General features: G+C 52.6%; 1 protein-coding gene across 1 annotated transcript in view; it reads right to left on the bottom strand.

The window, feature by feature from the left end:
- WNT5B (Wnt family member 5B) overlaps positions 1-25,413 on the bottom strand; it is an 80,730-nt gene extending 55,317 nt beyond the window's left edge. Inside the window, exon 1 of the mRNA XM_069581566.1 lies at positions 25,052-25,413. The gene's annotated coding sequence lies outside the window, so the exon portion shown is untranslated. The remainder of the gene's footprint in view (positions 1-25,051) is intronic.
- Between the last annotated feature and the right edge of the window lie 627 nt (positions 25,414-26,040).

Genomic DNA, 26,040 nt, shown 5'->3' with positions numbered 1-26,040 from the left:
CAGCTCACTCACTGCTGCTCTTGGGGGGGCCGCCAGGTACCTTCGTGGGCTCCCAGGACCGCCTGCTCCGAGGCAGACATGGCTGGACAGAAGCCAACAGCAGCTCTGGGGGCAAGGACGCCAGTGCTGGGGGTGGAGAGGGCCCACCAGATCCCAGAACATCTGGGAGCCACAAGGGCAATGAGGTGGAGAACATGGTCCCGGTGCCCCTGTGAGTGTTTATTCAAAGTGCCTTTAGAGGCTACCCTGGCGGTCCACTGGCTAAGACTCCATACTCCCAAGGCAGAGGTCCTAGGTTCAATCCCTGGTCAGGGAACTAGATCTCCTATGCTACAACTAAAGATTCTGCATGCCACAATTAAGAATCTTGTGTGGCCAAATAAATAAACGAATAAAATTTTTAAAAAAGCAAAGTCCCCCAGTCCTAAACAAAGATCTGTGCTTGTATCAGGGCCAGGCAGGCAGGCAGATAGGTAGATAAATGAGTCTGTCTAGACTGACTTTTTGTTCAACTTTTAATCAGCATCTCCTGAGAAACTGAACTACTTTCATCTCAAAGTGGAATAAAGGAACTCTAGGGAGCAAAGGAGGTCAAAGCCGTGGGGGATCTTTATTTTTATTTTAATAGAAGTTTTTTTTTTCTCCCTTGAGGTTTTGCTTATCTGTCCATATATGTGCATAGAAAATATTATTCTTAGAGTCCAGAGTCTGTTCACATTTGTTGTACAGATTCCTAAGGGCAGATAAAAGACAAACAGAGATATATACTTTGATACTAACTGTTGTACTTAGATGGTGTGTTTAGATCTTTCCCATCTAGTTCAGAAGTAATTTGTTTACCACGATGGACCTAAAAATACTTTTAAATACACTATTGAGTTCATCAAAGACAACTTGTAAAAGAGCCCGTAACTTCTCCAGTGAACTCCTAGCAAACATCTTGATGGTCTTGATTTTGCTGGAATTAGACAGAAGTGCTCAGGGGAAACCCCGGGGCTGTGGCCAGTCAGGACCAGGCAGACATGGCTGGACAGAGTATTGCTGGGGACCAAAGACATCAACAGGAGGTCAGCCTGATCTTGAGCAAATCTCGTCCCGCCATTGCCGTTCTCGCTGCCTCTCTTCAAGTTACCTGGTCAGTTTGATCCATCATCCTCTTTTGGTCCATATTTCATAGCCACAGGGCCTGGATTCCACAGGACACAGCTGAGGAAGGTGCACTGTTCAGTAACATTCTCCTCCAAGCTCTCTACCAGCTGTCAGTCCAGCTCTGATGGCCACAGGGTTGGAGAAACCTTGTCTCTTTTGATTGTTCCAGAAACTGCTGTTTAAGCACAGTCTAAGGACCCTGAAAGCTCTCCCCTTCCTGCTGCCCAGTGGGCCTTATTGATGTGTTTGGTTGGGTCAGGTCTAGCTGTGGTATGCCGGATTTTTGTTACGTCATACGGGGTTTCATTTGTGGTGCACGGACTCTCTAATTGTGGCACACGGGCTCAGTTGCTCAATGGCATGTGGGATCTTAGTTCCCTGACCAGGGATCAAACCCACTTCCCCTGCCTTGGAAGGCAGATTCTCAACCACTGGACCACCAGGAGAGTCCCCAGTGGGGCTTATGGTTTGGTCTCTAGTGTAAGGGTCCCAGGGCATGAACTTCCCTCGTGCAAGCCTGGTGGGCTCCGACCTGTAGCTTAGGGAGCCTTCCTGAAAACATGAGGACACCATCCATCTTGGACAGTTTGATGGCAGACCTCATACTGAATCACCAAGATTTAGAGGTAGTGATTATCCAGTCCCCTGGCTTTAAACTTATTATTTATTTTTTTAAGAAATAGAAGCCTGCTTTTCTAGAGAAATCGTGTGCTGATGCAAAAAAAATAAAAATTACGTGTGTAGTTGAAACTTGGGGAGGGGAAGGGACCTCCAAACTGGCCCCTCAGTAAGAACTGTTTTCATAAACCACTTGTCTAGCCCAGGCAGTCCTCTATGTTAGACAAGGAAATGGGTCCACAGGGAGGTCAGGCCCGTTTCCAGGTCTCGGAGTTAGTGACCAGTCCAATACCCTGAGGCTGAATTCTCTGCCCTTTCCACAGGAACACCCTGTCTTTGCAAATCTATTCTGAACCTCCTGAATTCCATGTGGCAACATTAAGCCACAAAAATGACTGACTCTGTCCTCATTAGAGACTCACCCCTGCTCATTCCCTGAGGATAACTTTTCAGTTCTTTGTGCCACATTAACTCCAATCGGTAACTGTGCATTCCCTCTGGCAGAGGTAACATAGGTCAGATTCCATTAGACACATTATCAGCAAAAAAAAAAAAAAAAAAAGAAAATTTTTTCCAAACCCAGCTCATGGTCTACAAACTCCAGTAAAATTTAATCAGCGAGCATTTAGTACTAAACTACTAAAGAATCTGGATAGTGTTTTGAGTTTTACTGTGAAGAGATTTGCCTGTATTGCATCTGTTGGCCTGTATTGGAAGATTTGATCATCCAGACAGCAGTGGACTTCCAAGCCCTCCACCAGAAACATGGCCAGATGTCACAGAATCCATCATGGGGACACCCCGGCCAGGACCCTGAGGAGTCCATCCCCTGCTCCACTTCCCTCCCCAGGCAGTCAGATGAGATATGCAATTTGCTGCCCTGGCTCAGGGCCCCTAGAACCCCCATGGCCCCCACAGGCCCCCTCTGGGATGGGCTCTGAGACCCCAGCTTCATCAGTAAGGAGCTGGATTATTGACAAGACTGGACGACTTGTTGTTTCAGTTGCTAAGTCATGTCCTACTCTTTTGCAACCCCATGGACTGTGCCCTGCCAGGCTCTTCTGTCCATGGAATTCTCCAGGGAAGAACACTGCAGTGTGTTGCCAGTTCCTCCTCCAGGGGATCTTCCCGACCCAGGGATCAAACCCAAGTCTCCTGCTTGGCAGGCAAATTCTCTACCACCGAGCCACCTGGGCAGCTCACTCGAAGACTTACTAAAGCAATACTGTCCAAGGCAGTTCAAAAGAAGAGAAGATATGAGAAGTGGAAAGAAATGTACGTGCATATATGAAACAGGGGCAGGCAGAGGCGGGTATGGGATGGGGGTTGGCACCCTGTGAAGGCTCCTGGAACCAGGGGTCCCTCTGAGTCATCCCTGCATCCCTGGAAGGGGGTTGAGGGGAGGGGAGCGCTGCAGTTTCAGGAAGGACCAGTCGCGAGAGCAACTGCAGTGCAAGGGAGAGTGCAGGAACGAGGAAGCCGTCCATACAGGGTATAAACTCAAGGCCAAGATCCAAGCAAAACATCGAACTGCAAAGAAAAAAAATAACAGAAACATTTCAGATGACAAAGTTGAGACTCTGAGGCGGCTCCTCAGATCTGCCTTTCACGCTCGACAGCCAGAATCGGAGCCCTGTCATCTCCAGACACTGTGTCGGGGATGCGCCGGGCCCTGGGTACAGAGGATGTCAGGTACAGAGGGACCCGGCCCTCGGCACAGAGGGGCACCAGACCCCGTATACAGAGGGACCCGGCCTGCCATGCAGGGGTTGGGGCAGGGACAGGTGTGTGGGGGCCGGTGCACCCCCTACTCGGGTTTCTCAACCATCAGCTTGCACTTGGAACCTGGTACTAGAACAGTTCACGCTGGGACGCTCCCTGAACTCTTGCCCTGGTCTCCTGGCCCTTCTTACCTTGCAAAGGGAGGGAAATTTAACAACACAAAGAAAACAAGGGAGAGAGGATGAAATAATTGTGAAAGCACTTGTTAGCACTGAGTCATGCACACACACGCCTGGGAGTGGTAAGGGGACCGTGTGTTCTGTGACACGTCTGACCTCAAGGGGCAGCCAGGCTCAGCTAAGGCTGAGAAGCCAGCCAGGGTCTAAACACCAGGGGCTTTTCAACACCGCCGTACCACATGGTGGTGGTGGTGGCAGCTCAGTCACTCAGTCGTGTCTGACTCTGTGCAATCCCATGGCCTCTAGCCCGCCAGGCTCCTCTGTCCATGGGATTCTCCAGGCAAGAACACTGGAGTGGGTGCATTTCCTTCTCCCGGGGATCTTTCTGATCCAGGGATCATACCCATGTCTCCTGCTTTGGCAAGCAGATTTCCAACTACTAGACCACCAGGGATGTCCCCCCGAGGAGTGTTTAAAAGTAAAAGTCGCTGGGTACTTTCCCAGACCTGCCGATCAGAACCCCTGTGGGTGGGGCTCTGGGATCTGCCAGGATTCTCAAAACATCCCAAGGAATCAATCCAACACAGTCATCTTGGTCTCGGTCCACCGTAAGATCAGTCTTAACGGTGAGGTCCCGTGATGGATCGCTGTAACAGAAGCTGAAGCTAAGGCCCCACAGAACAGGCCCCAGGCAGGGGCTGTGAGTGTTGGGAGCTGGGTGGGTTGGGACCATCATGGAAGTGGAGCTGAGTGGGGACAAGGGTGGGAACTGGAACCCGAGCTCGAGGCCGAGAAGCCAAACGCCTGGCCAGAAGACAAAGCCCTTGAGTGGGAGTGATGGGACAGAGGTCAGGGAGGAGGTTGAGACCAGCTTCACACACTCATTCATTCATTCATTCACTGTGTAAACTTATTTGGAAATAGGATCTTTATAGCGGTGATCAACTTAAAGCGAGATCATTACGGTGGGCTTTAATCCAATGTGACTGGTGTCCTTATGAAAGGGGGAAATCGGGACACAGACAGACATGCCTGGGCAGGGGAGACGATGCAGAGACACGAGGTGGGGTGCCAGGGGAAGGTGGGGGGATCAGAGTGTGAGTCTATAATCCAAGAACCTGCAGACTGCTGCCAACTACCAGGAGCAGGGACGGGGCTTGGACAGATCCCGCCCCGTCCCCCATGGCCTCAGAGAAGCCCATCCAGAAGATGCTTTGATCTCAGACCACCAGCCTCTGGATTGGGAGATGATAGATAGAATTTGTGTCTATTTCAGCCCCCAGCTTGGTGTTGGTGCTCAGTTGCTACAGCCCCTGGAAAGCGATGTTGAGCAGTAGTGGCAAAAGCAGCAGAGGGAGGTTGTGGAGTCAAGCCCTGCCTGCCCATTTTCTGGACTTCGGGGTTAACCAGCTAATTATGCACCCAGGGGTGCCGGGAACCCCTTGCTGAGTATCATCCAGTGTCCATAAATATGTGCTGGGTAGTTCATGAGATGTCGGGGGACCAGGAGGCATAAAGAGGGATTCTTGGGGAGCACAATGGGACGTGTGGCGGGACTGAAGTTCCCAGATGAGGCGACGTCTCAGGGAGAGACCCCGAGAGGTAGCTGACACAGGAGGGACCCTTGGGAGGGAAGTCTGGGCAGAGATAAAGCTTCAGGAATCGTCCATCCAGAGAGAACAGACCAGATACAGTCAGAAAAAATTATATAGGAGAAGAAAAGAGTGTAGTTTAGGGTCTCAGAAAAGAACAGAGGAAGGAGAGAGGATGTGACCAGTGGCCCAAGCTCAGGAGGAGGACGCAGCTGCGGCTCACCCGGAGCGGGATGCAGGCTTCACACGTGTCACATTATTCCCTGCCCAGGTAACCGTGGTTCTTTCTTTCCTTGTGTGTGTGTGTGTTTTAATATTTACTGGGCTGTGCTGGATGTTACTTGAGGCATGAGGGATCTTCGATTTTAGTTGTGACAAGTGGGATTTAACTCCCAGACCAGGGATGGAACCTGAGCCTCTGCCTCGAGAGGGAGGAGTCTTAGTCACTGGACCACCTGGGAAGTCCCTGGGTCTTTATCTCTTTTTAAAAATAATCTTGCTTATTTATGTTGGTTATTTGAGCTGCGCTGGGGCTTTGTTGCTGCATGCAGCCTTTCTTTAGTTGCAGAGAGTAGGGGTTACTCTCTGGCTGTGCTGCACAGCCTTCTCATTGCAGCGGCTTCTCCTGTTGCAGAGCACGGGCTCTAGGGCACATGAGCTTCAGTGGTTGCAGCCCAGGGGCTCAGTAGTTGCAGCTCCTGGGCTCTAAAGCACAGTCTCAGTAGTTGGGGTGCATGGGCTGAGTTGCTTTATGACATGTAGGATCTTCCCTGAACTAGGGATCGAACCTATGTCCCCTGCATTGCAAGGCAGACTCTTAACCACTGGACCACCAGGCAAGCCCTCTTTCTTTTTTTTAAAAAAACATAAATCCACGGAAAGTCTTGAATGGTTTTAAATGGAGTAGCTTTTTAATTTCTTAAATTCATAAAAACATTCTGGGTGGGGGGGGGGGGGGAGTGCATTGTGAATCTTGACTGTTTCAACAGCAACCCTAACCTGACAAGCTCAAAGAGCACAGGATCAAGCAGAGAATCCAGTAGCAAATATTACCTCCCTCCTGTCACAGGTGAGAACACTCAGAGAACTACTGATCTGTAGCCCAGAAAATGGGGTTCGGGTGAAGGGCTGGGTTCTGACTCCTGGGCAAATATTTGGATCAAAGCACCAGCGGATTTATTTGTCTGCTCACTCATTCGACACGTTGCTGACCAGCTGGCACTGCCCTAGGAACACAGAGATGAATCAGATCATCAAGGCACTTCAGACAGGCACATGGTTGGGTAATTTTTTCTTTTTTTTTAATGTTGAAGACCTTAACTAGAGAAACTTTAAAAAACAATACTCTCCCATTGATGGATGACTGGATAAACGAAATACGGTACTTGCACGCAGTGACACATGGATGAGCCTTGAGGACCTTGCACTGAGAGAAACGAGCCAGGCTCAAAAGGATGAGCGCCGCACGATCCCACTTATCTGAGGTCCCAGGAACAGGTGAGTTCACAGAGCCAGAAAGCAGCGGGCGGGCGGCTGCCTCAGGCTGAGGGAGGGGAGGGGGAGCTGGGGTTGAACGGAGACCGAGTCTCAGCTTGGGAAGATGAGAAAGTTCTGGATGTGATGGTGGTGACAGTGCCCGACAGTGTGAGTGTGCTTCCAGCCGGAGAACTGTTCACCGAAAAGTGGTTACAAGGGTGAATCTCACATCACGTGCGTGTTGCTGCAATAACGTCTGTGAACCTATCAGGTAACTGAATACATGGATTTTTTTCCCCCCAGGAGACTCTATAAGAACACAAAGCTTTTCAGCTCCCCAAGTTGCCAAGTTCTTATGCTTCCAGATTCCATGCTGAAAGGAAAGCATTCTGCTTTCTCCTACCCAGTTTGAGAGTCTCCCAGGTGGCACTAGCAGTACAGAATCCAGTGCAGAAGGTGCAAGACACACGGGTTCCATCCCTGGGTCGGGAAGATCCCCTGGAGAAGGAAATGGCAACCACTCCAGTATTCTTGCCTGGGAAATCCCATGGGCAGAGGAGCCTGGCGGGCTACAGTCCATGGGGTCGCAGGGACCAGGGACACTGCCCTTTCATTTAGCTTATGTGTCACCACCAACAGTAACAATTAACATTGGTCTAACAACAGGCATTCCCAGCTTCCTTTCAATACACCAAGAAGAGCTCAAAAAACAAAAGCAAACACACAAAAAGCCACACACCAAGAAGATGTGATTGACCAAATTCAAGTAAGAAATCTGTTATTCTAGGACACACTACATATTTTAAAGTTTTTATCACAATTAATTAGCATTTGCATCATTAAAAGTAACTTTGGGGTTTTACTTTATTACATGCTCACTGTCAGAAACGTTAGAAACTAAGAGTTAGAAACGGGAAGAAACAGCACTTCAAATTCCATCACGTGGAACTTCCCTGGTGGTCCAGCGGCTAAGACTGCACTCCCACTGCAGCGGGCCTGGGTTCCATCCCTGGTGAGGGAACTGGATCCCACATGCTGCATCTAAAACCTGGCACAGCCAAATAAATGAGCAAATACTTTTGAAAACTCTATCACCTAGAAACTAACACAACTTTGTAAATCAACTGTACTTCAATGAAAACAAACAAAACCCATCTCCCAGAGAGAACCACGACTCCCACTTGGCCACAGAACTTTTAGCTGAGTTTGTCCTCTGTTCAACTTTCTGAAGCTCAACCGCCTGTGTGGAATCTACCATCCTCCCCAGTTACAAGTGGCAAGTGCAGTCCAGAAGGAAGGGTGGGGCAACTCCCAGTACCTCACAGTCTGGAGGGAAATCAGAATCAGCCTTCGATCCTCCCGGGCTGTCTGCGCCTCCTGCACGTCCAGTAACTATCTGGACTGTCAGAGCCATTGCCGGCCTCAGCCAGAGCCACTGGCTGAAAACACAGCCTCCTCTGAGATGGTTTCCGCTATTGGGATGTTTAAGAGTCAGCCAGAGCCTGGCCTGGGTGCTGAGTAAACATCTGGGTGAGGGACTCGCCAGAGAGCCACCCAGCAGCTGGGGGCCATATGGGCAAGGAGCCTCCCAGCCGGCAAGGCCTCCCTCCTCCTTCTTGCACCCCAGCTCCCTGCATCCTTCCCCCTGCACCCCCCCTTCTCCCTGCACCCCTCCTCCCTTCATCCTCCTCCTTGCATCCCTTCTGTGGACGGAGAGTGGTGGCCAGGCTTCTCAGTCCTGCACAAAGCACACGGTTCTAGGAAGCCACCGTCCATCAAAGTCGACACTCCAGGACATTCTATCACAGTCTAACAACTCTGAAATGTGAATTTCAGTGCTGTCAGCCAGGCACACTTCAGTGACAGAACTGTCCCTGCTTCTGAATGAGAGAATCTGGTCACCATTGTTCACCCTGTTGTCACTTCAGCTGAGCAGGGTCCACTGTTGGTGCTGCACGCGCTGAGGCTCGCTGCTGTTTAAATGTTTCCAAAAAAGATGACACACCAAATCAGAGAGACTGCAGTCCCCAGAGGGGCGTGAGAATAGCACAACAGAATATATTAGCACATTTCACACTAGTAAACACAATGTCATTGGAGGATTGACCAGCGTTCCATACTTTATTGCAAAGTGATAACCAAAGGGCTCGTGGGACCTAAGACAGGAAGGCACCCTGTTGAAGCTGGGTCATTTCCTACTGAGATAGTCATCACAGGCCAAACAAGGCACCGGGGCGAGAGGAAGGGACAGCTCCCTTGGAACTGACAGGAGACACCACAAAGCAAGAGAGGTATACATCCATCTTTTCCTGGGACTGTCTAAAAGGCCTCATGTCATAGGAGTGTTCACTGGAAGGACTGATGCTGAAACTGAAGCTCCAATACTTTGGCCACCTGATGTGAAGAGCTGACTCATTGGAAAAGACTGATGCTGGGAAAGATTGAAGGCAGGAGCAGAAGGGGACAACAGAGGATGAGATGGTTGGCTGGCATCATCGCCTCGATGGACATGAGTTTGAGCAAGCTCTGGGAGATGGTGAAGGACAGGGAAGCCTGGTGTGCTGCAGTCCACTGGGTCGCAAAGAGCAGGACACAATTAGCCACTGAACAGCAACAATTTTCTCACGGAGCCCCCAGGCTCCAAGAAATACTGTCTCGTTCCACCGAGAGAGTAGCTAAGTCCAAACAGCGCAATGAAGTTCATATTCCAACGTCCTGGGAGCCATTAGAGAAGACGAAACAGATACATTGACAGGAGACTAGCTGTACTTCCTTCTTAAACAACCTCCGGATGACCCCTCAAAGTGAGTTCTCAACCTCCTTCAGAAACGAGGAAGTTGAAGTTCAGAGAAGTTCAATGCCACTCCCCAGGTATCCGTGGTAAAAAAAATGCCTCTGCCCCGTAACATATGTCTTTGCTTTCTTTGTTTCTCCTTCGAGGCAGGGATTGTCTTAGCCGTGTCTGCTTCAGCAGTACCTAGCATAGCATTTTGCCACAAAGTAGAATAAAGAGTCCTCGAATTAAGTCATCTGTTTCAAAGAACCCCTCAGGTTACAGCATCTTTGGCATTTTGAGTGGCTAACTCCACCGCATTGAACAGCATGGTGAGGAAAAGGTGCCAAAAGAAATTAGGATTAGAAAGCGTGCTTGGTTGCAGAGCCTGGATAGGGGTGGCAGAAAGCCACCAAGCGGAGACCCTCGTGGGTCCATGAATCTGTGTCATGAAGCATTTCTTCTCACCTGCCTCCCACACCCTGAGCCTGAGCACAGGATGTACGGCTACCACGGAGTTGGCGGAAACTGTTCCCGGGGCACACGCCGAGAACGTGACATGAGAGGTGCCCACAGGCTCCAGCAGCTCAGAAATGACCACATGTGGAGAAGCAGGGGTCAGAGACCTCCAGAGACCATGGGACCCATCCACTGGGAGGCATGTGTGGAGAAAAGATCAGGGATCAGGACTGAAAGAAAACATCCCTGGGGGGGCCAACACTAGGTGGCCTGGACACTGTGTCGAAGCCCCGGAATTATTCCTGCTCCCGGGCCCTGGGTGTCCCTCTGCCCCTTGAGTAAGACCTCTTCTAAATACAGCCTAATAAAATATGAAACTGAACTTCCCATAGCACAGATTCCGACAACAGGAAATTAACACCGCTAGAGCATTAGTAAGTAAGTATTCACTGGTGGTTAAGTGGTTAAGAATCTGCCTGCCGATGCAAGGGACACGGGTTGAATCCCTGGTCCGGAAGATCCCGCATGCTGCTGCAGCCACCAAGCCTGTGCACCACGACTACTGAAGCCTGTGCTCTAGGGCCCGGGAGCCGCAACTAGTGAGCCCATGAGCCGCAACTACTGCAGCTGGTACGCCCTCGAGCGTGCGCTCCACAGCAGGGGAAGCCACTGCCACGAGAAGCCCTTGCACCGCAATGGAGAGGAGCCCCCGCCTCGTCGCAACTAGAGAAAAGCCTGCGTGCAGCAACCAAGACTCAGCACAGCCAAAAATAAATAAATAAATATTTTTTTAAATGGAAAAAAAAGAAAACCAAGTCCTAACAAGACCTACAGGAAAGATGGCGTTTGAGTCCTGCCAAGTTAAAGTCTGTGCTGTGAACAGACCCATGCTAAGTGCCACCCGACTGACACTGGCACCAGTGATCAGCCAGTAATGTAACTGTCTACAAGAACGAGACACCACACACTTTAGACACCCCCTCCCCTGCCCCCGCACACGCACAAAGCAGAGAGGGAATGCACAGAAAACAAATATCAACATGGCAGACTTCAACCAAACCATAACAAAAACTGCATTAACTGATCCAAAGGTAACATCCCCAGCGGTAGGAATGCTGACATCACGTACCCCTGAGAGGACGACACAGCATCCCCTCTGAGTATTTCTGTCTGACATGCACAACCACCACCTGCTCAAGAGGAAAGAAAAGGAGCAACCCACACTGGCGGGGAGCCGGGGGAGACGTATGCACACACCTGACTGTCAAGGTCAAGGAGCACAAAAGGGACAGTGTTACTGACTGGAGGACACTGAGGGGACATGACGACTAAATTTCATGTGAGACTCAGGGCTGGACTGGACCAGGGGCCAGAAGAAGACATTAGGGAAAAGCTGGTGAAATTGGAAGCAGATCTGTGAAGCACTTAATAATACTGTAGCAATGTTAATTTCCTGCAGTTGGAATCTGTGCTATGGTTATGTGAAAAGGTTAACACTAGGGGAAACAATTATTTTTGCAACATTTCTGTAAGTCTAAAATGATTTCAAAACAAAAAGTTGAAAGACTGTATTCACTTAAATGTAAATAGACTAAGCAGGACAATTAAAAGACAGGGACTGTCACATTAATCAAAGTCTAGAACAATGGAAACAGTGACAGACTATTTTCTTGGGCTCCAAAATCACTGCAGATGGTGACTGCAGTCATGAAATTAAAAGATGCTTGCTCCTTGCAAGAAAAGCTATGACCAACCTAGACAGCATATTAAAAACCAGAGACATTACTTTGCTGATAAAAGTGGTTTTTCCAGTAGTCATGTATGGATGTAAGAGTTGGACCAATAAGAAAGCTGAGCGCCAAAAAATTGATGCTTCTGAACTGTGGTGTTGGAGAAGACTCTTGAGAGTCCGTTGGACTGCAAGGAGATCAAACCAGTCAATTCTAAAGTCCTAAATATTCATTGGAAGGACTGATGCTAAAGCTCCAATACTTGGGCCACCTGATGAGAAGAACTGACTCACTGGAAAAGACCCTGATGCTGGGAAAGATTGAAGGCAGGAGAAGAAGGGGACAACAGAGGATGAGATGGTTGCATGGCATCACTGAATTGATGCACATGAGTTTGAGCAAGCTCTGGGAATTGGTGATGGACGGGGAAGCCTGGTGTGCTGCAGTCCATAAGGTCGCAGAGAGTTGGACAGGGCTGAGCAACTGAACTGAACTGAGAATAAGCTAAATGTCCATCCAAGGTGAATTCAATGGTATAGGTATAACACAGCAATCAAAGGAAATGAGCTATATTAATAACCTCAGCAACAAAGGAAAAATCTCATAGATTTCAGCAAAAGAAGCTGAACACCAAAGAGCTGAAACGAAAACCCGAATTATTCTGGTATAATTCTGTTTATGTGAAATTCTGGGCTCATTCAATTGTGTCTGACTCTTTGCTATCCCATGGACTGTAGCCTGCCAGGCTCCTCTGTCCATTGGATTCTCTAAGTAAGAATACTGGAGTGCATTGCCATTTCCTACTCTAGGGGATCTTCCCAATCCTGGGATTGAACCCAAGTCTCCTGCATCTCCTGCTTGGCAGGTGGATTCTTTACCACTAAGCCACCTGGGAAGTCCCTATGTGAAATTTTAGAACAGGCAAAACTAGAATGACATCAATCATATCAGTGTTTGCCTGATTGTCGGTGGGTGTTAGCATGGAGAGACTCGGGGACCAGGGGATTTTCCAGGAAAACAAATCTCTTGTTTGGCGATGCAGTTGCATGAGTTTGTCCAAATTTATTTAACTACACTCTTAACAAGGTATGAATTTCATTGCATGCAAATGATACTTCAATGAAATTGACTGAAAGAAAAAGTAAGGGACTTCCCTGGCGGCCCAGAGGTTAACACTCTGCACTTGCACGGCAGGGGCCACGGGTTTGATCCCTGGTCCGGGAAGTAGGATCCTGCATGCCATTCAGTGTAGACAGAGAATAAATAAGTTAAAAAATAAAATAAAAAGTAAGCCCCCCCACCATCATACAGTTATGGCAATACCGGGCAGCAAGTGAAGAAACAGAAGTCTGAATGAATGAAGCTTATGAGTTTTGACACCACCAAGACTTTCCCCAGCCTCCAGATACAAACAGCTCAGGACATTTCTTCAAAAGCAGCCTTGCAGGTTTCACCAATAAAACCTAGAGGCCACTTAAGGCTCTTCCTCAGCGCCTGGCATAGTCAGCCATGCACCTCCACGATCTCACTTGAAAGAAAACACCCCCAATCTGTCTGGCAAGGTTGAGACCAGGATTCTACTGATTTGGTCCCTGTAGAGCAAGTGACACCTGAAAATGCAGTCGCTGCGGTCAGATTACCGTGGAGCTGACATGTTTGTGTAGTTTACTGATGCCACACCTAAGTGTGAAAGTAACACCAACGCGACCCCTTCTCTCCAGACACAACCTGGCTTCTGATGACGTCAGCAGAGCCAGTCCCTGGGAACTGAACAGGAGTGATTTATGTGGTTGTCCTTCCCCGGCGGCTCAAAGAATCTGCCTAAATGTAGGAGAGCCGGGTTCAATCCCTGGAGAAGGAAATGGCAACCCACTCCAATACTCTTGCCTGGAGAAGCCCACGGATAGAGGAGCCTGGCGGGCTACAGTTCGTGGGGTTGCAAAGAGTCAGACACGAATGAGCGACCGACACACTTTCACTAGAAGCATAATTGGTCTTCTCAGGTGACACTAGTGGTAAAGAACCTGCCTACCAAGCAAGAGACATGAGACACTCAGGTTCGATCCCTGGGTCGGGAAGATCCCCCGGAGGAGGGCATGGCAACCCACTCCAGTATTCTTGCCTGGAGAATCCCATGGACAGAGGAGCCTGGCGGGCTACCGTCCATGGGGTCACAGAGAGTTGGACACAACTGAGCAACTGAACACACATTAAGTAAGTAAGTAAAGTCACTCAGTCGTGTCCGACTCTTTATGACCCCATGGACTGCAGCCCACCAGGCTCCTCAGTCCATGGGATTCTCCAGGCAAGAATACTGGAGTGGGTTGCCATTTCCTTCTCCAGGGGATCTTCCCGACTCAGGGATTGAACCCGGGTCTCCCGCCTTGGAGGCAGACGCTTTAACCTCTGAGCCACCAGGGAAGCCCTGAACACACATTAGGAGCATAATTAGTGCGAACATCTGCCAGGCGGGACTTTCTACAGGCAACACCCTGCTAGGTGCTTTCCATGCGTTTAGTTAAATCCTCGCAATGGCCTCTAAGGACTCTCTTAAGTTGAGATTGTTTTAAAACAGTTATTTATTTGTTATTATTTTCGGCTGCGCTGAGTCTTGGCTGGAGCCGGGGCTGCTGTCCGGTTGCTGTGTGCAGGCTTCTCGTTGTGGTGGCTTCTCTTGTTGCAGAGCACAGCTTCTAGGGTGTGTGGACTCAGGGATCAGACCCACGTCCCCTGCATTGGAAGGTGGCTTCTAAACCCCTGGGCCCCCAGGGTAGTCCTCTAAGGATTTTAATATTTATTTTTATTTATTTGGCTGTGCCAGGTCTTAGATGTGGCACACCAGACCTTCAGTTGCAGCATGCAGGATCTAGTTCCCTAATCAGGGACGGAACCTGCGCTCCCTGCATTGGAAGCATGGGGTCCTAACCACTAGACGGCCTGGGAAGTCCCACTGCTGCTGAGTTTTCCTATTGGGCTGCAGAAGTTGATTTCTTGAGCACTGCATGTAGAGATTAGACTTACTCATTCATGATAAATACATTCATGTTAATGTTGATGACTTTTTTTTTTTCCAGAAATACTTTCCAATGGGGAGGGGGGGAAGCATGGCTCTCTAGTTACAGGGTGTAAATTCTTCCTGAAACTTTGGGATAGGGTTTAGCCTCAGTAGACAAGCTCCTACAAAAGTTTTCAAAGACTCTCCTAGAAACAGAGAAACGAGAAGCCCAGTGCCAGGCGGGAGTCACTGTCGAGTCACCTGGGGCTGTCTTGTCTCTGGGTCACCTTCCCACTCTGATGAACAGTGCCTCACGTTGGGTGGAAGCCACTTTCACGCACACGGTCTCACTTAATTCCACAACTTTGTGAGGTAGGCACGAAGGGCACATTGTGAACCCATTGGCTTATTAATTTACCAATACTGTTCAGTTCAGTTCAGTCGCTCAGTCGTGTCCGACTCTTTGCGACCCCATGAATCGCAGCACGCCAGGCCTCCCTGTCCACCACCAACTCCCAGAGTTCACTCAGACTCACATCCATCGAGTCCGTGATGCCATCCAGCCATCTCATCCTCTGTCATCCCCTTCTCCTCCTGCCCCCAATCCCTCCCAGCATCAGAGTCTTTTCCAATGAGTCAACTCTTCGCATGAGGTGGCCAAAGTACTGGAGTTTCAGCTTTAGCATAGTAACAATGCTGATTTCGGGGCTTCTCAGAGAATCCACTCAGACCAGGTCCTTCAAGGGAAATTCACGGAGCCTGGAGCGTGGAGCTCTTGTGAAGAGCTCCTTGTGAAGGCAGCTGTCATGGAGGTGTATTTTCACATCTCCTTCGTCTCCTCACTGTCAAAGCAAGCCAAGTTACAAACACGCAGTTCTTCTGGATCAAATCCTGAGCAGGTCCTGGAGCATCTGGGTGACGACCCCCTGACACCTTCACTTTGTTCAGTGAAGAGTTAAAGAAGAGGGCTGACCCTGGATGGCCCTAATTCACACAAACCATCACAGTGGATTTTCAGGATAAATAACCCTAGGAGCTGGCCTTTATTATCCGTGTCTACAGGATGAAGAACGGGGAGCTCAGAAAAGGTCAGGAGTTGGGGTGAGGTCCTCAAGTGTGAATGGCTGAGTTGGGATTCTAACTCAGGTCAGTTCACTTGCCCCCAGAGGCCGTGTGCTCCCCACTGCTCAGGGGACAGGAAGCTCCAAGGTCACAGCAGCCCTGAAGCCTAGAAGGCTGATATCCGGGCTGACACTGTCTAAACAACTGCTTGGCACACAGTGGCCCCTCTCCTGAGGACACCCCACTTTCGGGGGACCCGCTGTCAGTCGGGCACCTCCCTGAGGTGGCTCCCAGCACAGTCCCGGCAGCACGCAGGGCCTCATCTAAGATGTGATGAGAACACGGTGTCACCACCCGTGTGGCTGGGAGCAAGGGTGAGATGCAAACACAGGTGATCACAGTGCAAGACCAAGTGTGAGAAGGACCCCACGGGTGAGCTTTGAACAGAAGCAGCCCTTCCCCGCCAGCGCCCAGACAGAGGGGCCCTTTCCGACAGAGGCAGGCAGGGGGCTGGCATCTGAGGGGCCCACAGGAAGAGGGTGGGGTAGGGCAGGGCTCTGGCTTGGCTGAAGCACAGGGAAGCAGAGAGAGGACTCTGGGAAGGACATTAGGGGCAGGATTGACAGTATTGAACCCGGAGTAAAGATACTCTGTGAGTTGAGTAGGGACAGGAGGAGTCACTCAAGAATGCTGAGCAGGGGGACCTCCCTGGTGGTCCAGCGGTCAAGAATCCACTTGTTAATGCACAGGACACTGGTAGGATCCCTAGTCTGGGAAGATCCCACATGCCCTTGCACCACAACTATTGACCCTATGCTCTAGAGCCCAGGGGCCAAAACGACCGAGCCCACACCCCACAACTGCTGCAGCTCGCACACCTACAGCCTGTTCTCTGCAACAGGAGAAGCCACCGCAATGAGAAGCCCGGCCTGTGCACCACAGCCAGAGAGTAGCTCCCCTCGCCATAACTTGAGAAAGCTCGAGAGCAGCAAGGAAGACCCAGCACAGCCAAAAATAAATAAATACTAAAGAAGAAAAGAATGCTGAGCAGGGGAGGGATGTGGGGCAGCAGGGGACCGTCTGGGAGCTGGTGAGCGATGTCCCTGGGGAGTGGACCAGGGGTGAACAGCGGGTGGGAGAGCTGGGGCTACAATTCACATCCCGCCTGGTGGGAGCACCAAGACAGGATGCAAAATGGACAATAGTTCCAAAGGATTCAGGGGAACTGGACACAAGAAAAGCTTCTCTGAAAGTCACAGAAACACTTTAGAACAGTGGTTCTCAGACAGGGTCAATTTTGCCCCCTGGAGACAGCTGGCTGTGTCTGGGGACACTTTTGGCTGTCATCACTGGGAGGCAAGGCTGCTGGCATCTAGCAGGGAGAACTCAGGGACGCTGCTCAACAGCCCACAGTAGACAGGACAGCCCCTACAGCAGAGAATTACCAGGTCCAAAATAAACAGCGTCGAGGTTTGGAAACGAGGTTTGGGGACTATAAGGAAAGAAAAGTGGCACTGATGTTCTTCTCACCAGGAGGCTCGTGAGCCTGAAAGGTAGAGGAACCACCAGGCCTTCCCTGCAGAGACACAGCTACACACCAGGACCCGCACACAACTGTGCCGCAGGACTCCCGTCCACACTCCCAGGCATCTGCTACAGCCAGGCCCGACAGGCAGCAAAGGTGAGGACAGGCCTGGCACCTGCCCTCCAGGCATTGCCATCCAGAAGGGAGACGAGTTGGTAAGAAATACACACGTGTCTGAAAATGCATACATGCTTGCACACGTCTGTGCAGTAAAGGCTGAACAAGGGGACGTCCCTGGTGGTCCAGTAGTTAAGCCTCTGCACTTCCACTGCAGGGGCTGTGGGTGTGCCCACCGTCCAGTGCATCCCCAAACCACCAGTGACGTGTGTGCACTGTCACAGATGGGGTCTTCACCCCAGAAGATGATGTTGTTTAGTCGCTCAATTGTGTCCAACTCTTTGTGACCCCAGGCTACAGGCTCCTCTGTCCATAAGATTCTCCAGGCAAGATTCTACTGGAGCGGGTTGCCATTCCCTTCTCCAAGGGATCTTCCTGACCCAGGGATCAAATCCGTCTCTCTTGCACTGGCAGGCGGGTTCTTTACTACGGAGCTACCAGTGAAGCCCCTAAGCAAAGAAGATGGGAGAATAGGAGACTCAAGAGGTATTAGAATTCTGCACACTTACTGTTTGTACACAGAAGGAATTACTAGAACAAAATCTAGGAACTGTATCTTATGTCTTCAGCACTTTGGACATGTCTGGACCAATATTTATTATATGAATAATGCAATCCAACTCAATCCACAGAAAACCATTAAGGATGGCATTTTTTTAAAGGCGAAATAGGCCTCCTTCTCGCAAAGAACGTGCTACACAATTACAAAGCTCACAGAAGATCAACAGTCAACAGCTATTCTGGGAAGGCTTTTAAGCTCAGGCATCCTCAGCAGGGTTTCGGCTCTGAGGACTCGGTGGAGAATATGACAGACGTGGGGCAGCCGACATTGAACAGGAACCAACAAACCAGAGAGTTAGAGGCGCTGATGGGTGCTCTAGAGCAGAGAGCCAGGAACAGAGAGTTGGGAGGTGGGCAGTGGGCAAAGCTGCCACTGAGACTTGAGGGCAGGGGTCCAGCACAGTGAGGACAGCATCATGTGTGCCCACATGGACAGGACGACAGGACCAGGCCACGGTAGGGGGGCCTGCGACCACAGCAGTGGAGCTAAGAAGGGTGTTCACGTTGGGAAAGACATGGAGAATCTGCAGGAAAGCTCTGAACCTGAGACTCTGAGAGGCGGGACTCTCGAGCAGCTGAAGGCTGGGGGTTGTGGACTCTGTGCTTTGACATTTAAAGGACTCAACCCATCTGCCCCCCTCCTCACCAGGTGAGGCATCACCTCCATCCTGGAGAAGGGCCGGTTGCCCAGAAAACCAGTGGGTCCCCGCTTGTCAGCCCAAGGTCCCCTGAGGCCACCAGGAAGGTCTCGGCCAGTGTCCAGCCAGCAGAGCGGTTTGGTGGGGCTGAGAGGGTGAATTTAAAAGCCTTGAGTTGGGAAAGCCTCTCTAGTGTGCATGCGAGCCTCCCCCACTGCTGGCGACTACCCCTCCTCCCCTATGTCCGCCCTGCAGGTCCATTCTGCTGGTTCCTGGACCCACCTGACGGCAAGGCCCTTCACAGGTGCTGCACCCCGTCTCACAGGGTGGATGGACCCGGCCTGGGAAGAAGGAAGACACCCACGTGTAACTCCCCCTGTGCATTTAAAGCTCACTTCAGATGTGATTTCACAGGGGTTATCCTTTTAAGAAAAAGACAGCATGTCAAGATACTGAGTGGTTTCCAAACACAGGGGCTGTCCGGGCATCTGCTGAGTTGAAAGGACAGATGTGTTTGAGATGGGGGTCCGTGAGACCCCTCCTCCCCTGCCGGGGCCCGGCTCAACCCCCAACCCTACAGATCAGCATCCCGAGGGGCTCCACTTCTCCTTCCCTTCACGATGGCCGACCCCAAACACCCGCCCCTGCTGCTAGTGGTCGTTCCACAAACCCAGAACCTCTGTCCCTTGGATGTCGTGCCTGACAGGACATAGTCGACACCCATGAGAGTCACTCCCTTCCGGGACTGACTCAGACTGACCTAAGCAGCGGCTGTTCTGCTCATGGGAGCAAGGGGTGGTGGGGCTGGGCTGAGGGTTCTAGGTGCCTCCCCGACAGCATCACAGTCAACAACATCCCCCTGCCAATACCTCCAGCCCTCCAAAGCCTGGAACTTTACAAGCTCTGATCCTTTGCAGCCCTGATCTTCACCACCAGCTACCACCTGAGAGGAACAGGAAGTTACTGTTTCCACCTACAAGTGAGGACATCAAGGCACAGAGAAGCCGGGCAGGTGGCTGGCTCCAGCCTCCACTCTCTGAGCTGCCCACAGCCTGTGGACTCAGGGCAGAGCCCACAGAACCATCTAGAACCCCCACCCCATCCACCAGCTCCTGCCCCTCAGTGGGCTAGGACATTTCTAGCCCTACACTTAAACACAAAAGCTCTTCAAAGGTTTCATCACTTTGAATGCAGGTCTTGCACCCCAAATAACTGTATGAAGTATTTAGTAATGATTGCTCAAAGTTTCCCAGGAGAAACTTCCCAACGAGCAACTCAGAGATGATTCCACAAATTGGGCTTGACTTCCCTCAGCCTCCCTCAGCGATGGGAAACCTGACATCTCCAGGTATCTCCTGGGAGGAGAAATGAGGGGGAGGGGACGGCAGCAGGAACAGAGCCCAGGGGTGCTCTGCAGCTCCTCCCCCAAAGCCTCCCCTCAAAAGGAGAGCAGAGTGAGACTCAGCAGGGAACAGGGTCACCCCAAGTTCGTATCAGAAAAGCTTTGTTCTCATTTTTTTTAATATAAAGTGATTTTTATTATATTTTTATTATATGCTATGTAATCTTTTTTTTTTTTTTTTAAGCTGTGTCGAGTCTTTGTCGTGGCACGTGGGATCTTGGGATCTTCCATTGTGGTGTGGGCTCTCTAGTTGTGGTACGCAGGCTTGGTTGCCCTGTGGCATGTGGGATCTTAGTCTCTGACCAGGGATCAAACCTATGCCCCCTGCATTGCAAGGCGGATTCTTAACCGTTTGACCATCTTTTTATTTAAGTGGTACACTTTCTTTTTCTTTTACTTTTGGCTGTGCTGGGTCTGTGCTGCTGCCCAGCACAGGCTTTCTCCAGTCTCGGGGGGTAGGGGCTCTCTCTAGTTGCAATGCAAGGGCTTCTCTTCCTGAGGAGCACGGGCCCTGGGGTGCGGGCTTCAACAGTTGGGGCTCGCAGGCCTACTTGACCCATGGCAAGTGGGATCTTCCTGGACCAGGGATCGAACCCGTGTCCCCTGCACTGGCAGGCAGATTCTTAACCACTGCACCACCAGGGAAGTCCTGTTCTCATGCTTTTTGCTCCCCTAGTAATGCTCAGAGGGAAGTTCTGTTCTTGTGTCTTTTGCTCCCCAGGAATCCTGAGAGCAAACTTACTCATTGGACGTTCCAAATCACTCAGATGTGACTTGGGGGCTACAGTCTGTAAACCAAGAACTTCTCAAACTGAAGCCCAGTTTAGTTCAGTCGCTCAGTCATGTCCAACTCTTTGCAACCCCATGATTGCAGCACGCCAGGCTTCCCTGTCCATCATCAATTCCTGGAGATTACTCAAACTCATGTCCATCAAGTCAGCGATGCCATCCAACCATCTCATCCTTTGTCATCCCCTTCTCCTCCTGCCCTCTATCTTTCCCAGCATCAGGGTCTTTTCCAGTGAGTCAGTTCTTTACATCAGGTGGCCAAGTATTAGAGCTTCAGTTTCAGCATCAGTCCTTCCAATGAATATTCAGGACTGATTTCCTTTAGGATGGACTGGTTGGATCTCCTTGCAGTCCAAGGGACTCTCAAGAGTCTTCTCTTACACCACATTTCAAAAGCAACAGTTCTTCAGTGCTCAGCTTTCTTTATGGTCCAACTCTCACATCCATACATGAGTACTCAAAAAAACATAGCTTTGACTAGACGGACACCCAGACCTCAGGAAATCCCTGACCCTATTAGTCAAACGGGAGTGACCTTTGAGGGTTAGCATTTCTGTGGTTCAAGGAAGCCGTAGAAGAGAAGAGACCCTGGGCCCTGGCCCCCATGTCTCCAGGAGCTGGAGATAGGGCCTCCTCACTCCATCTTGGAATGCTGACTAACCACAGGGGCCCCTGAGGCCAGAGCCAGGAGCGCAACCTAGCCCCTGGCTGGACCACAAGCCCTGCCTGAAGCCATGGGGGGTGAAACGGGAACCGTGTGAGAAGCCCGCTGCCCTTGGTGGGGACCGCCCTCCTTTCATTGGCGGCCACCCACCCCCACGCCTGTGCCACAGCAGAGGGATTTCCAAAACGGAACCAGCCAAAGCTGTTAGAAATAACCGTCTATTAGAACTGGAAGAGTTCTAACACCCCACGTGACAGGAGAGACAACTGGGCCCCCTGGGGAGATGCTACGATGCACCCCAATAAACCTCCCTCAGAGACTTCATGCAAGAGCAGGACACACAGGCAGGCTGGGTTCTCCTGGGGTGTGGAGGGTTAAGAAACAGCCCTGTGTCTTCAGGGCCCTGGGCTGGGCTGGCGACAGTTACAGTCAGCATGAGGGTCTCGGTCAAGGCTGGAGTCGAGGGTCCCTGTGCCTGATATTTGTGGGGGGGAGGGTCAGAGGAGAGCCTCCCCCAGTACTGATCAGCTTCCACAAAGAGGTGGGAAGAAAGCCTCGAGGGGAGACGCAGGAAGGAGAGAGGCAGACTTTAGAAAGTCTGGAAGAGAACCTGGGCTGCACAGCTGGGAAAGACTCAGCTGCAACCACAGGGGCCAGGAAGCCTGGAAATGCTGCCCAGTGGCCAGGAGGGTGAGACCCAGAGCCAGTGGGTCAGACTGGAATGAGGGGGTGGATGCTTAAATTTAGCCAGGTAAACAGTCCCAGCAGAGGGGCTGGGAGTAGTGGGCCACCATTGCCAAGGCTGGCCAGACTGGACCAAACGTCGGGTCCGCTTTCTGGGCTCCACCAGCTCGCTGCCTGGAGGGGGCAGTCTGTCCCCCTCAGAGATGGGGAGAGGGTGATTTGTACTGTAAAAGCTGGCTCAGATAAAAAACCGTAGAGATTTCACCTTCACCAAGCGTCCATCCCCAAGCCCTCTCCAGGGTTTCTCTGAACTGCTGGATGCAGTTTGAAGATGTTTAATAGACACGTCACCAACACAATGGACATGAATTTGAGCAAACCCTGGGAGAGTGAAGGACAGGGGAGTGTGGTATGCTGTAGTCCATGGGATCACAAAGGGTGTGACCTGACTGAGTGGCTGAGCGATAGCAACTAGCTAGGGATGCCCCGAGGCAAGAGGGCAGAACCACTTCCCTCCGCCCTGTCCTCTCCCCACTGGGGACTTCTAGATCTCCTGCTGTCCTGAGGCTCAAGAGACTTGAAGGAGCCCCCCAAACATCAACAACCAACCAACTACTGAAAACTCTACGGACTGTGTTCAGGTGTGGGGAAGGAGCAGGGGGACCTGTGCAGAAGACGAAGGGGATTAATGGCAGGCAATTTGGAACGGAGCTCGGAGCAGAGAACAGCAAACAGGACAGCTCTGTGGGCTTTCTTGTGTCTATTTAGAGACGGTGAAGACCAGCACGGCACATAGAGCCTCCTCCCCTGCTAGACACATGAGCATGGCCATCCAGAAGCCGCAGAGACACCAGGAGTGAAAATTAGAACAGGCTAGCCTGGGCTTTGGTCCTCCTTGAGGAAGAGCAAACAAGAAACTCTTTGAGCTGCCACTAGAGTAACAGCAGCGTGAAATACGCAGGTGAAGGGCAAGCCCCAATTTTTTCTTTCGTAGCATATGGCTCCCAGCAATTTGGCTTAGACTTTGGGCATAGAAAAAAAATTTTTTTTTTTTTTTTTTTAGAAAAGGATTGTTTTCAAGCCAATCAGATCCCTTGGAAGCAAAGCTCCATAGAAAGGACCCAAAGAAGGCTATTTTCAGACTGAGCAGATGTCTATTCACACATCCATACTCGAATACCCGAGAAGCTGGGGCCTGGGACTGCAGGGCCTGCAGACCCCAGCAAGTCCCAAGCCCGAGGGCCAGTTTTTCCTAGAGGGAAAGGAAAGGGGCTGCCCTCAGATACTTATCCACATGCCACCTCAGTAGGTCCTTGGCTCCACAAACATCCTCCTCTGTGCCTGCTCCACCTCTGATGGTGCAGAGACCTCTGTCCTCAGGTTCGGGACTGGACCTCCCCACAAACGCCCTGCGGCATCACGGCTCCCTCAGCGTGCAGAGCTTTCTGAGCACTGCCTGTCCTTCCCAGTCGAGGTATCTCCTTCCTCCTGCTATTTATAGCTACAAATCTTCTGTGTGAAGATAGAACAGATGCTATTTTGAAATGGAGGAAACCACCACTCAGCCTTCCACATCTCCTGGGTCGGCAGGTCTGCCGGGGACCTAGCAGGTGTGTGGGTGCAAGCTCAGGCTGGGTGTCACTCACCCCCGCCTGAGAGCAGAGCCTTGCGCTTGATAAGTGAACGGCACACGTGATTCCACACCGGAGGGGCGGGCTCCAGGAGAGGGCCCTCGGCTCTCCCAAGGTGTGCCCACTGTCCCCAGCCCCTGTGTTGCCTGAGGGCTAGCCTCAGGAGGGGCCACCCTAAGCTTCTGCTGCTGCCCCTGGCCCGGTGCTGGTAATCTGGCAGGAGCGTGACTCTGCCCACTGGAGATAACCGCACGCACCCTGACGGCTCGCGTCTCATTGCTGTCAATGGAAACTTCCTAGGCCACCAGACTGGTAACAGGATTCTCCTCCAGGTACCAGGCTGAAGCTCTGCCCGGGGTGGGGTGGTAACTGAAGGCGGTGGCCAAGCAGCCAGGTGGCAAAAGGGCCCGGGGCGGGGGGCAAGCGGAAAGCACGTCCCCCAGCACAGCCAGGTCACACCTCAGCGCCTCTCTCTGTCGGAGAAGCAATCCTGCTTCAAGCAAAGGCAACGAAAACATCCAGGAAAGGGCGCTCTGTCTCGAGTGCGCGGCCAAGTATCCCCCGAGGCTCCAGGAGAGGGTGGAGAAAGGCCACCCCGCACCTCTCTCGGCCAGCAGGGAAGAGGCAGGGGGAGCGGAGGCGCAATGAAAAACAGAAAACTCCGAGGACCAGCCGGAGACCTGCTCGGGCTTCGGCAGGAATCCAGGCACCAAACTAACACTGCTCGCGGGGGTTAAAAGAATCCAGATGGAGCCTCGCCACAGTCTGGCGGGCGCGGGGCGCAGAGCCCACCGTGGAGCCCAGCTGGGCCCGAGCGAGCCGGGAAAAGCGCGCGGGAAGCTCGGGGGCTCGCGGCGCGCGGACTGCCCGGGGCTGAGCCCGCGCGCCCGGGGGCGGCTCCCCGCAGCTCCCGGGGCCCGAAAGCGGCGACACTCGCCTCCTGGAGGGCGGGGACCCTTGCTACCTGCCGGCTGGGGGCGGCTCGGGCGCGGCGAGAGCCAGCGGCCCCAGCTTTGTTCGGCGGCAGGGACCCCTTCCCTGCGCGCCCCCTGCCCCGCCGGGCCCCCCGGCCCTGCAGACCCGCCCCGGTCCGAGCTCGGGGTCCCCGAGGATGCGGTGGGGTGGGGCCCCTCCTGGACCGCGCCTCTCTGCTCCCGACACGGGCACCCAGACTGGCCCGCGGGCGAGGGGCGCGGGGAAGTTGGGCGGCGCGGCGGGGGCTCACCTGCGCGTCCGCGGCTTGTCAGGCCCGCGGGCTCCCGCTCGCCCTCCGGCGGCCCGGCCCTTCAGAGCCCGCGGGGCCCGAGTGGCCGGGGGCGCCGACTCTCTGCGCTGCTGCTCGGTCTCGCCGTGCGTCCGCCCGGCCCCGGGGGTCGACCACTCGCCCCCGCGGAGCCCGAGCTCTCTATCCGGAGGGCGCCTGGGTCCGCGCCGGCGGGCGGAGGCGGGCAGCGGTCGGCGGTCGAGCGGAGGAGGCCGGGCGCTGCGCGGGGCTCGGGCCGAGGGCTGCGCGCTCCTCTGCCCCCGCGGTAGGGAACTTGGGCCCGAGTTGGCTGCGGCGGTGGCGGCCGCGGCTCCGAGTGCAGGGCCGGCGCCGGCCGGCGGGTCCCGGGCCCCGCGCTCCGCCCCGCGCCTCCTCCCCGCCCCCGCCCCGCCGCGACAACCCGCCCCCGGGGCTCCTCCCGGGCGGGACGGGGCCTCGCACCTGCCTCCGCGACCCGTTCGCCCGCTCCTTCTCGGGACAGACTCCGGGACGCGCGTGGGGAGTCCCCCTCCCCGGACACCTCGCACATCTACCGCCCACTTCGCCAGAACTCTGCCGGGTCCTCCGGGAGCACCTAAGGACTCACTGGGCAGCAGCCCCGGGTGCAGCCAGCGCTCCTGCCGGGAGCCCCCAGCTCACATCAAACCCTCGCACGCGCTTTATCCTCCTCTGGGTCCCCCCAAGGAGGAGAGGACCTGTCATTTCTGGCTCACAAACCCGAGCCATTCCCTTGGTCCTCGATCCCTGGACAGCACCCGGCAGAGCCATCCTTCGGGTGAGGACGGCCCCCTCGGCGGAGCTCACAAGAAACGCGTTTCAAAAGGAAAATGCGCGCCCTCATCACTTCTGGGACACGGTTCTGGCTGAATTACTCCGGTAGTCACTGAACGGAGTTAGAGCCTTAACAGTTACTAGAGCCTCGGCTGGGAACCATGTCCCAACACTTTGAT

This window comes from Ovis canadensis, chromosome 3 (genome assembly GCF_042477335.2).
Source record: "Ovis canadensis isolate MfBH-ARS-UI-01 breed Bighorn chromosome 3, ARS-UI_OviCan_v2, whole genome shotgun sequence".
NCBI classification, from domain to species: Eukaryota; Metazoa; Chordata; class Mammalia; order Artiodactyla; family Bovidae; genus Ovis; species Ovis canadensis.
This window is presented reverse-complemented; position numbering and strand designations above follow the sequence as displayed.